Consider the following 12,285-nt stretch of genomic DNA (forward strand, 5'->3'; position numbering starts at 1 on the left):
TATGGGACCCGTTTGTTTTGCATGCATGATGTATTGATGCTTGAGCAAGGATTTTGGGCTAATTAGAGCTTGATTAGCTCAGTTATTGCAAGGTTTATTGTTGTAACAAAGTTTGGACAGCAAGTATTCACAATCAAGATTTATATCTTAAATGCCTACACATGCTTTGGGGATGCTACATGTATATATTGATATTTGGCATTGATTCTAATGCCTGAATATGCTAATGTTGAGCTCTACATCTTGGATTTGAGCTCAATTGGTTGCATTTGGGTAGTGGCTACTTGTATTGAAGTTTTATTGGTTATGGGCTTGAAGGGTTATTGCGAGTACATGCTCCCAAATGTTTTGCTTCATGTCATTGGGCACCCGAATGTTATGAGGCTTGTGTATGCTCTTTGCTTGGCTTTTGGAGATTCCAAATTCACTTATGTGGGAGCACTTTGGTATTTCTATTTTGCAAACCTTGGACTCTTGAGTTATTGGGACTTGTACTTGTTTATGTACATATGGCTAGTTTGTTGTGGTCTATATTACTCATGTAGATATTGATGATTATGGGCTAATTTTGCTTTGCTTTGCTTTGCACACCCAATATTTCCTCATGTGAGATGGGTTTGTCAACTTAGATGCATTCTTGGTTGGATACTTGAGCTACACTATTTATATACAATGAGTTAGTTGTATACTTGCATATCTCTATTGCTTTTGGGAGATCTCATATGCACAATTGCCTTATGTACATGCTACACTCTTGTTTGGGATTGCATCATTGCATTCGACATGTTTGGGTCTCTAGCAACATTTGGTACCTTGGTGGTTTATATCTATCTTGTATTGCCAATTGCATTATATATCCTAGTTGGAACCTAGATATTCCTGGCAGTGGGAGCTTTGGTTTTTTGGTCAAGTCTAGGTACACACAGTAACAGTTAAGTCTAGGTACAAATTGCCTACAAATGATCTTTGCTATTCATAGTATACAATAGCAAGATGTGTGCACAATTTGATCTACTTTCAGCTCAAAAAATGAGGCATAACACATATCCAATCACTGCTCAAGCATGTGACCTTATGTCAGTACCAAAACCATGCTTATGAGCTTCATTGGAAGCATACAACCCTATCAAAATCACTTGTATATATAGCACATGCTATTTGCAATTTCTTATAGCCAAGACGACCTTTACTGAGGTCCAAATTAGGCATAAAACATCTCCAAAATCAATTTCAAGTGATTAGCATTCATGGTATGCATGTATATTGTTTCACTAGTAGTACCCGAGAGATGACCCAAATGCAATAGGCATAACACAAACCTCTACCAAGTACATTTAGCCTTGCTATAAATAGCAGTAAAAATGATAGTAAAACTGAATATAATCTTTGTTAAAACTAGGCCAAATGCATCTTATACCCAAGGCATATGATCTCCCAATGTAGTAGCACCAATACATGACCATTCGTGCATATCTTGGGAAGCGTATGTGAACTCAAACAATGAAGTAGATGACTTCTCAGACTTGTCAATCACAGACTTACTACTATATATAGTAGTGAATTCACTGTCAAATGAAGCTATTTTAATGGTAAAATCAGCTCCAAATCAATTCAATAACATATGTATAATATCTCTTAGCATTTAGGCATCAATCAACGACCACAATAGGCATCAAATGTCAATGCCAACAAGGATAACATCAAATGTTAATGCTGCTACCTTGTTTTACACTGTTTGTGGACTGTTATAATAGTCTAGAACTGAAGCAAAACAATCCCAAATGTCAATGTTAGGAGAAGATCCAATGCACAAGCATAAAACCAATCATTTGAATGCTCAAATAAGCTACCAATGAAGCCCAAATGGAGTAGGAAAGTTGATAGAAACTGAATGTCTACTATAAATTGATTTGCTAATGTCCATGTGGCTGTGCATGTAGGTCTAGGATGGGCTGGGGGTAGCTCTTGATGCCGAGGAAAGTGAGGAGGGTCTTGAAGAACCCAAGTAAGCTCCCAGTTGAAGCTCCAATGCAATGGTGTGACCAATGCTTCCCAATAAGCAAAGAGCAATGGCTATCCTACTGTGAATTGAATGCAATGATCTCAAGAGACGCAAATGCACTACCTGCTCAAGCTCCTGCTCCAAAATGCCAAGCTCTGATACCAGCTTGAAGTGCATGGACCATGGAGTATGGAGCTTCTATGGATGCAGCAATGCAGGTTAAGAGAGAGACAGTGACATAGTATATGTGGGTACAAAGATTGTACTGTTAAGGTTTTAGATGTGTGTGTGTGTGTGTGTGTGTGTGACATAGTATAGCGCCCTAATGGACGGGCATGTGCATGGTGGCCCTTTATTCCCAACAGTGTTGTCCCACACTTGAGGACCCAAACCATGTTTAGGTTATGGTGCAAATATTATGTGAGTGCACATGAATACTTAGGTATTACTTAGTTAGAAGATATTCGTTTTGGTTTCTTGTAGCCATGTTGTTGATGAAGAGATGATGTGAGTGCCTGAAATTACACTTGAAGGAGATTTTGAAGATATCATTAGTATGCTCGATAATATGTGTTATAGCTAGATGGCCTAAGAATGAGGATATTCAATAGTTGTAGTTGCTTCTAGTGAGATTGAAGAGAATAGTCTCTTCTTCCAATGCTTTTTTGCTTTGCTTTGCCGAGGCATTGATGTGATATATGAGTGTAGACTAAGGCTAAACCCCATGCCCTATTGCTCAGTACACATTCGTTGATGTTCTCCTACTTTTCTCTATTTTCCTAGTCTCGAAATCTAATTTTTTTTCAAAATTTTTATTTTTTCTTAATTATTGTTAGTATAATTACTAATAATTCTGTAATTTTTTATCATAAAATAGAGAAACATAGTCATGGCAACCAACATGCACCATTTTGTCCCATATGCACCATTACTTTCACTAATTTTATCAACCATCATTATATTTCTCAATTTTACGTGTTTTGCATGGATTAGATAATTAATTTATGCATTATGACAATCGAACTTCTAAAATTTTGGATTTGCAATCCTTAAACACAACACATGTCATTCCCATACTGAATTTCAATCCATATGTATCTCAATTTTATAATGAAAATAATAATAGAATCAAATTTCTTTTAAAATCGAGACTTACTATAAGATATTCCAGACTTACTGTAAGATATTCCATAAAACCTCTTAATTCTTTATGATTTGGGAGTCATTTAGGTAGCCCGCTGATGCTCCACACAACTGCTAACATTCACTTTCATGCTTCTTTGCTCCATTTCTCGCATTGTATCACATTCCGATATTGATTTCTCCTCATTCTCTCAGCCCACATGAACCGTAATTATGGCAAGAGAGAAAGAGAAGAGAGATAAATTTGCACAATTTTTGTGGTGATTTGGAGCAAAAAAAATTAGCATCTCATTGCCAAGGCTGCTCCTTTACATATCTATCAATTGAAAAATCACATTTTTTTGGGATTGAGCAGGTGCACCCAAAAAATGCAACCCCCTTCCCAATCGTGAGATTTCGAAGTTTGTTAACTCTCTTAAGCTTAATCAACCAAAAAACTGGCTCAGTCCTTTGTGTTCACACTACTCGTAAGTGGCTAAAATCAAAGGCCCAAACAAACTTGGATTGGAGATCTGAAAACATAGCCGTATTCCTAGCGTTGTTTTCTACTAAGTTGACCTCTTGGATGCTATTTTTGGCTTTTGAATCAGGCAGTTGCTTTGTAATGCAAAAGTATGCCTCTCTAAATGGGCCATTTAACAAACTTTGATTGATAAATGGATGATTTCAATGCGTTTTGGGCCACCCACTTTTGCTTTGAAAACTCTAGTGCCTCTTGATTTTTATTACAAGTACTTCATTTTTCATTTTTGGCACCTAGTCGCACTAATACTAAAGTTGTGCCTCTTTAAATGGGCTATTTAACAATCTCCGATTGACGAATGGATGCTTCTAACGTGTTTTGGGCCACCCACTTTTGCTAAAATAACTCCAACGCCTTTTGATTTTTACTACAAATACTTCGCTTTTTGCTTTAGCTTTGGTGCCTAAATACACCTCTCATTGGTGACCACGAGAGAGGGCAACTAAGCTCATCAAACCCATGAATGAATCTACACATAAATAAAACATAAAGAGCATCAAGCAACTTCAAATAAAATACACAACATAATATAGACCATAGCTCTCACCTACCTCCTAACAAAGATCAAGGCAAGAAGTCCATGAGGGATAGACAAAGCAAAATCTAACAAAGAGATCAAAAGCTAGTTGCTAACTCACTGCTCCAACACAGACAAGCTAAAAGAGCTATCAAAGAGGTCATCCTAAGTGGTGGTCTAACCTACCTACCTGACCTAGGATAACTATACCAGGAACTTCTGCTAGGCGAGGACTCTTATAGTTTGGTCCACTTGAATTCATATATTGTTTCATTTTTCTCATTTCCTATTCTTCATCACTTGATACTTGGACATGTAGAAAGGAGGGAGTTGAGCGTCTTATGACCAAGGAGAATGGGGCATTAGCCTTAGGTCTAGTCTCAGTACCCAACAACGTACCGAGCTCTTGTGAGGTGACACTAAATCCTTTTTTCTTACTCACTTTCATTTTCACACTAACTATCATTATTTTCTGTTGGCTAGATGCTACCCCAAGGAAGCCAAGGCATGGACTCTGAGTCTAACTCGTTCCCAAGAATCTACAAGGCTTTTGCAAGGCAATAAATATCTGCACTTCTAATTATTCTCTTTATATTTTTATTTCAGGGGTTAAACTGCCTTTTTACACATCTTTATATTGTATGTATTTTAGACACATTTATTATGTTCCTTTTTAATTCGTTAGGCTTCCCTAGCTACTCACAACTAATAGGAATTCCTAGAACCAACTTTCTAATAGGCTAGAAGGGCAAGGTCACTAAGGCTATCTCTAAGACATATCTTTGCATGCCCAACAATGTCTTCACATGAGGTGGACAATTGCTCAAACCTCTCTAGACATACCTGACCTAATCTTGGGACTTCATGCCTTGATTGATGATCCCCAACAAAGAAAGAAGCATCCCCAAATACACATACACATTTTGCTTAATGAAAAATAACTTGAAAATGAAAGACACCATTTGGATTGACCATAAGAAGCTTCCACGCAGCAATTGGCTCCCTCTAGGTGCCTATCTAGTTCAGCACTAAAACAAAGAATCATTATCAGCCACACCAACTAGACACATGACCCTCTTGGGCTAATGAAATAGAATATTTATAGCCAAAACAATCAGCCCTCTTGGCCTAAAATAATAAATTGAGATAACATGTTATCAAACAAGCCTATGGGTCCAAGATAATAATGGTAGATGGATCCCGACTACTTTTTGCATTACCCAAACCAGCCACTGCTTGCCATATAAAGAGATATATTTGAGTGAGGATCACAGTTGAAAAAGAGGTATTGCCAGTAAGTTTGCAATAAAATGTGCTATTTCTTTAGGCCAAGAGGGCCATATGTCTATTTGGTGCACGTATGTTTAATGGTTTTCTGTTTTAGTGATTGCCTCATCCAGGTTGACGAAGTCACTGGAGGGAGCCTTTGTTACAGAGGAGCTTTTTGTGGCCATTCCAGGTGGTTTCATCCCCTTCCCGAGTCTTTTCCCTTTTCTCTTAAGCAAATAATGATATATGCGTATATGGGTTTACTTTCATTTCGTTTGTTGGGGACCAGCAATCAAGGCATGAAGTTTCAGGTTTAGATTAGGTATGTTTGTGGGAGGTTTGAGTAGTTGATGCCTCCTGCAAAGGCATTGTCAGGCATTGAAAGACCTATTTTAGAAAGCAGTCTTAGTGACCCTGCTCTATTGACCTACTAGGCGGCCGTTCTAGGAGTTTCTGTTAGTGTGAGGCAGTTAGAAAAGCCTACCAAATAAAATGTTGATATAAATAAGAAAAACTCTGAACATCTGAAAGAAAATCTATGAATATACAGAGGTGTGTAAAAAGGGGTTTTAACCCCTATAAAAATAGAAAAGGAAAGAAAGATCATCCTTGAGTAGTGGTTCACCACCTTGTGAAGGCCTGGTAGGTTCCTAGGGACGAGTCACCGATGCCTTGTCAAATTACATGTATAAAGGACACCCCCAATTGACTTCTGTGGCCCCTATTGCTCTCCTACACCCTAGGGATTGGCCCCAAGATGCACCATTTGAAACATATAAGACATCGTAACATGCTCCTCTCTTAATATTTATCATTTCAGGAGATTGTTTATGGCCTCACATAATCGTTTCCCAAGAAATAATCGCTCTAACCTAAAGCTAGGAATCCTCTTTCAGTCCATGTAGATCAACGAATTTGCAGATAATTGCTATGCATCTAGGAGATTCATTCCAATACCATGCTTATATGCATATGCAATATGTTGTGCCACATGGTGCTCAAATAATTTTAACTAATAAAAACAAGCCATGTGACATATGAAACCATTCTTTTCATGATGGGACTGGGCTAACTTGTGCTTTCACTCCTTTTAATATTCAATAAAATCCTCAATGCCTTACTACGATGCACAGACATCTAGTTCTTCATTGCAAAGACATAGAAATTCTGTATTGATTTCATGTTAGTGGCTTGGTGTACCGATTTTTTATATAAATTTTCATGGAAATTACCCTTACTCGACCACTTTCATACAAAAGGGAGTGTGGGATGAGGCTAAACCCCATGCCTATTGCTCATTACACATTCATCGACGTTTCCCTATATTTTTCTAATTTTCTAGGCTCAAAATTCATTTTTCTCTAATTTTTTCTTAATTATTATTGTCACAATTATTGATAAATTGTGTAAATTTTGATCATAAAATAGGATGCAACCAACATGCACCATTTTGTCCCATATGCACCATTACTTTTATCAATTTTATCAGTCAACCGTCATATTTCTCAATTTTACGTTTTTTGCATCGATTAGATAATTTAATTTAATTTTTACATTATGATAACCATAAATTCTAAAGTTTTGGAATTGTTGCCCTTAAACACAACATATATCACTTCTATATCGAATTTTAGCCCATATGTATCTTAATTTCATAATGAAAACAATAATAGAATCTAATTTTCTTTAAAACCGAGACTTACCACAAGATATTCCATAGAACCACTTAATTCTTTATGATTTTGGAGTCACTTAGGTAGCCTGTTGATGGTTCACACATCCCTAACAACCACCTTCATGCTCCTTTGCTTCATTTTCATTTCCCCTCATCCTCTTAGTGCACATGAACAACAATTATGAAGAGAGAGAGAGAGAGAGAGAGAGAGAGAGAGAGAGAGAGAGAGAGAGAGAGAGAGAGAGAGAGAGAGAGAGAGAGAGAGAGAGTATGTACGAATTATGTCACCAAGTGGTGTGAAGCTAAAGCTTTGAAGTGGGACGATGGAAATAGTGTGGCATTGTTCTTGTACGAGAATATCATCACCCATTTTGGCAGTCCCCTCAAGCTCGTAAGTGACCGAGGTACACACTTCCTTAACAAGATTATGGAAGAGTTGATAGAACTGTATAAGATCTGCTATCGGAAGTCCACCTCCTATTACCCTAGAGCCAACGGCCAAGTTGAAGTCACCAATCGTATCCTCTGCTCGATCCTGACAAGGACGATTGTTGCACATCGTCATGATTGGGATGATCGACTTACAGAGGCCCTCTGGGTATACAGAACCTCTTACAAGGCTGCTACATGACAAACCCCTTTCCAATTGGTATATGGCATAGAAACCATCTTCCCTATTGAGCTGGAGTTGCCCTCTTTGCAAGTGGCAGTCAAAGAACGCCTTGGAGATGATGAGTGTCTCTAGCGCTACCTGTTGCATTTGGAATGTTTGGATGAGATTCGGCGGATGTCCCTACAGTGCATGGAAACTACTCAAGTGCAATGTAAGGCCTATCATGACAGCTTTATCAAGCACAAGGAGTTCAAAGAAGGTGATCTTGTCCTGGCCTATGATTCACGATTTGGGAAGTTTCCTGGCAAGCTTCAATAATGCTGGATGGGCCCTTACAAGATACTTGCTGTCAATCCAAATGGCTCAGTCCAAGTTTAGACAGTTGATGCCTTTGATGATCCCTTCCTAATTAATGGCTATCGCCTGAAGAAGGATGGTTCTAAAACTTGGCAGTTTAGCCATTCCATTTATTTTGAAAAATAAATAAATAAATATAGGTATGGGAGAAAAGGACTTTGGTCCTTGTCATGTCAACCTATTCTTCGAGAAAAGGTGGAAACACCCTTAGGAATAGGAAATAGAAAAAAAAACTATTTTGGGAGAAAAGAAATCAATTTCCTGTCATAGCAAGCCTCGTTTTAAGAAAAAGTGACAAACACCCTTGGGCGGGAAGCTAGCTGTGGAAAATGTGGTACACCCCACAGTTTAGGATAGTTGACTCACCAGCAGAACTTCTTCAAATACGATTCCAAGCCACCTCCCTTGGTATGTTGTCTCTACAACTTCATCACTTCATCTGATCCTCTTTAACAAACAATCTTTCATACAAATCATCGAAGAACCAGACGTGTTGGCTACCTCCCTGGGTACGCCTCATCTTTAACACCCTAATGACAATAATAGACAAAGTGATCTTCATCGACAACTCGTTGAGTGACGCGAGCTTTCATCCTAACCGGATGGGGATATGAGTATGGTCTAGCCTCTGTATCTATCAATGAGTGTGAGACAAGGGGTGGGGTGAGTGACTAGTCATTTCCCTTCAATTCAAATGAGAGGTGCGATGTGTGAATGGAGTGTTGCACACACGGGTTGGGCCTCTCAATGCACAAAGCATGATCTGTTCCTATGCATTGCACTATAAGGCTCCTTGGTCTTCCTTCTCACACCGTACGCCGACACCAGGTGGGATGCATAGTTGCACCATCAAATGCACACATGGCATACAATCTCTACACAAGTGCCTGTGAGGCTAACATCAATGGGTGTAAGGAACGGGTTGCCCTCCTGTATTCATCAATAGAGTGTGAGACAAAGGGGGGTCAGAGTGTGACTGGTGGGTCCTCAAAACAATCATTGAGAGGTGCGGATTGAGAGACATTACGACAATTAGAGTCAGGTACGCCCTCATTTCCCTATGCACCCACGGGATGGGTCTCTGCCACTATCACAAGCCATGTCACCCTGTTCTGTACACTGCACGACAAGGCTCCCTAGCCTTCCTTCTCGCATCGTATGCCGACACCGGGTGAAATGCATGAATGCACCATCAATTATACACACTTGCATACTTCCTCCAAATCATTTTTCCCTTCTTTAATTCTAAACCGGGCATGCATTATGGGATTTCATGCTTATTCATTGAGTGATGGGCATCACGGGGCGATCGATCATCCTTCTAAGTGCCCATGAGCCAAGAGTTTTCTTCTTCATCATCGACATTTGAATCGCCAGACTCTACCAACAAAGCTTCCTCCTTGGGTGCTGTTGCATGGTCCTTGCCATGTTGGACGTGTTCTGTGGTGAGCTCTGGTATCTCCTGTCGATGGCTCCGATCTTCCTGCATCAACAACGATGGTTCCCTTCAACCATTTGTGAAATGGGCCAAGTGTTCCTAACCCTACCTTTCTATTTGTCAGTGCATGTTATGTCTAAAGTGTGGGGACATTAGCATCCAATCGGTTGAAAAGTCCTAGGCCGTATCAATCAATCTACTCTAACCGGTAAGGTCTTAAGTGTAGGGACGCATCCTTGCGCGACTGATTTGCATTCCCCCCTACATATGTCATTACCCAATCATGCTTGTCTACCACGTACTAGTTCTGCCTTGATGGGGTCCCTTCCCCACCCCACTACCCTCGTACCCCGTGTCGTCGAGGCCATTTCCCTTGCAGTTGCTTTTATTGTGTAATTTTTTTCCTTTTCTATGTGAACACACCCTACGTTCACCAAACTCCCAATCCAACCTTATAACCGTGTTCGTCCCTTCGAATGATACACTTTTTTTTTTTACATTCCCTTGTTCTAGCTTACTTTTTTTGTGTTATTAATTTTTTATGCTTTACAGTTGAATGTATTTACATGCAAACGTGCCCTTATCACTTCAGACCAGTGATTTGATGTGCTAGTCCTGTCCTACGTCTTCGCTTGGACATTTTTCCTTGTATCCTCTTGTTATTCCACTGTACGGTTTGTCTGTTATTAATTTTTGCGGGTTTTCATGTCTTTTACGCATGTATTTTTGCCATTTTTCCATGTGAACCTACTCTATTCTCCTCAAAATTCACTTTTGATTAGATAACCTTGTCTGGACATCCTTCTTGCATATTTTTCCTTTTTTCTTTGACATGTTTTGACCTCTGGATTTTTTGTTATTAATTTTTCTTGATGTTTTCGAGCTCCACTTTATTGTTTTTCCTATGTGAACGTCCCCTAACCCCCCTGAAAATGCATTCCCACATGATAGTCTTGTGAAACATTGTTGTTCAAACATTCTTCCTTTTTATTGCCCTTTGTTCCGGTGCACGGATCTTTTTATATTAATTTTTGAATCCCTTTTCGAGTATGATTTTTGGGGTTTTTCCATGTGAACTGGTCTTATCTTTGTTGAAACTGTGTTTTGACATGCTACACCTGTCCGATATGACTTTTCGCACATTTTTCCTTCTTCCCTCACTTTGTTCCGGCTACCAGATTTTTCGATATTAATTTTTCGTATGCTTTTTTGGCTCATTTTTTGCATTTTTCCCATGTGAACACCCTGAATTATTCTCAGACACCCCGTTGCACTTTTCATTCCTCTTACCCTCATTGCCCGACACATTTTTCCTTTTTTTGGAATTTCATTTTGCTACATGGTTTGCATGTTATTAATTTTTCATTGTTTTGTGGAGTTTCCGCGCACCTAGCCTTGTGCGTGAACGTGTGTGTTTTTGCTTTTACACGCCTTGGGATGTCCCCCTGGCGTCCACGACTCCCCCACTGCCATCCCCCTCGTCTTCTCCCACCAGTGCAAATTTTTTTACCCTCGCTCCGCACTTATGTGCGAGACGAGAGGGGGGACTCCCTTGATTTATTTTTTTAAATTTATTATTATTACTATTATTTTTGTTTACAATTTTTAAACAAAAACAAAATTTACCTCCCCAACGGTTTCCACCCTCCCCTTCTTCCCTCTCTCTCTCTCCTTCTTTCTTTCTCTCTCTCCCTCTCTTTCTCTCTCCCTGACTCCATCGCCACCTCCGCCCTCCACCCCTTCCCCCACCCTCTCCATCACCCCCTCCTTCCTCCTCCCCTTCGCCATCTCCCTCCCTCCATGCCATCCTCCATTTCCTCCTCCCCTTTGCTTTTGCCCTCTCCTCCTCCCTCCCACCTCCCTCCTCCCTTTCACCATCGTCATCTCCTACCCCCTCTTCCTTCCTCCTTCCTCCCCTCTCCTACCTCCTACCTCCTACCTCCTCGCTCCTCCATCTCCCTCCTTCCTCCTTCTCTCTCCTCCCATCCTCCTCCCTCCTCTCTTCCCTCCTCCCTCCCTTCTCCACCCTTCTCCCTTCTCCCTCCTCTTTTCCCTCCTCGCTACCTTGCCGCAGTGCCCGTGCAACCGCCTTCCGCCTCGCCGCCTTACTCGTGCCCTGCCTGCCTCACGCTTCCGGCCACCACCCCCGGGCTACGCCTCGTGCCCAATTGCCGCCCCCGCCGACCACCCATTGTCGTCGCTCGTTGATGTGCCGCCAGTTCACCCACGCCACTGCTACTTGCACAACCCACTCTTCCCTTACCCCTTTCCCTTTTCCCTGCCTGTCCCACCCATCCCCTTTCCCACCCCCCTGCCCACTAGCCTTGCCCGCTTGCCCCCCACTACTCCTAATCCCCTATCCCCCATTCCCTCACTAACCCCCACCCCATTTTCCCTAATCCCCCCCCCACCCCTATCCCCTACACCCTCATTTACCCTAAACCCAATTACCCTCACCTACCCTAACCCTGTTCCCACTTCCCCTAACCTAACCCCACCCCTTCACCTAACCTAACCCCCACCATAACCCCACTAAACCCACTAATTCCCCCCACCCCATTTACCCTAACCCCCCCATCCCCTACACCCTCATTTACCCTAACCCCAATTACCCTCACCCACCCTAACCCCATTCCCACTTCCCCTAACCTAACCTCACCCCTTCACCTAACCTAACCCCCACCATAACCCCACTAAACCCACTAATTCCCCCCACCCCATTTACCCTAACCTCCCCATCCCTTACAC

The sequence above is a fragment of the Lygodium microphyllum genome, chromosome 8, assembly GCF_053477565.2.
Source record: "Lygodium microphyllum isolate KBCC chromosome 8, Lygodium_microphyllum_v1.1.10, whole genome shotgun sequence".
Lineage (NCBI taxonomy): Eukaryota > Viridiplantae > Streptophyta > Polypodiopsida > Schizaeales > Lygodiaceae > Lygodium > Lygodium microphyllum.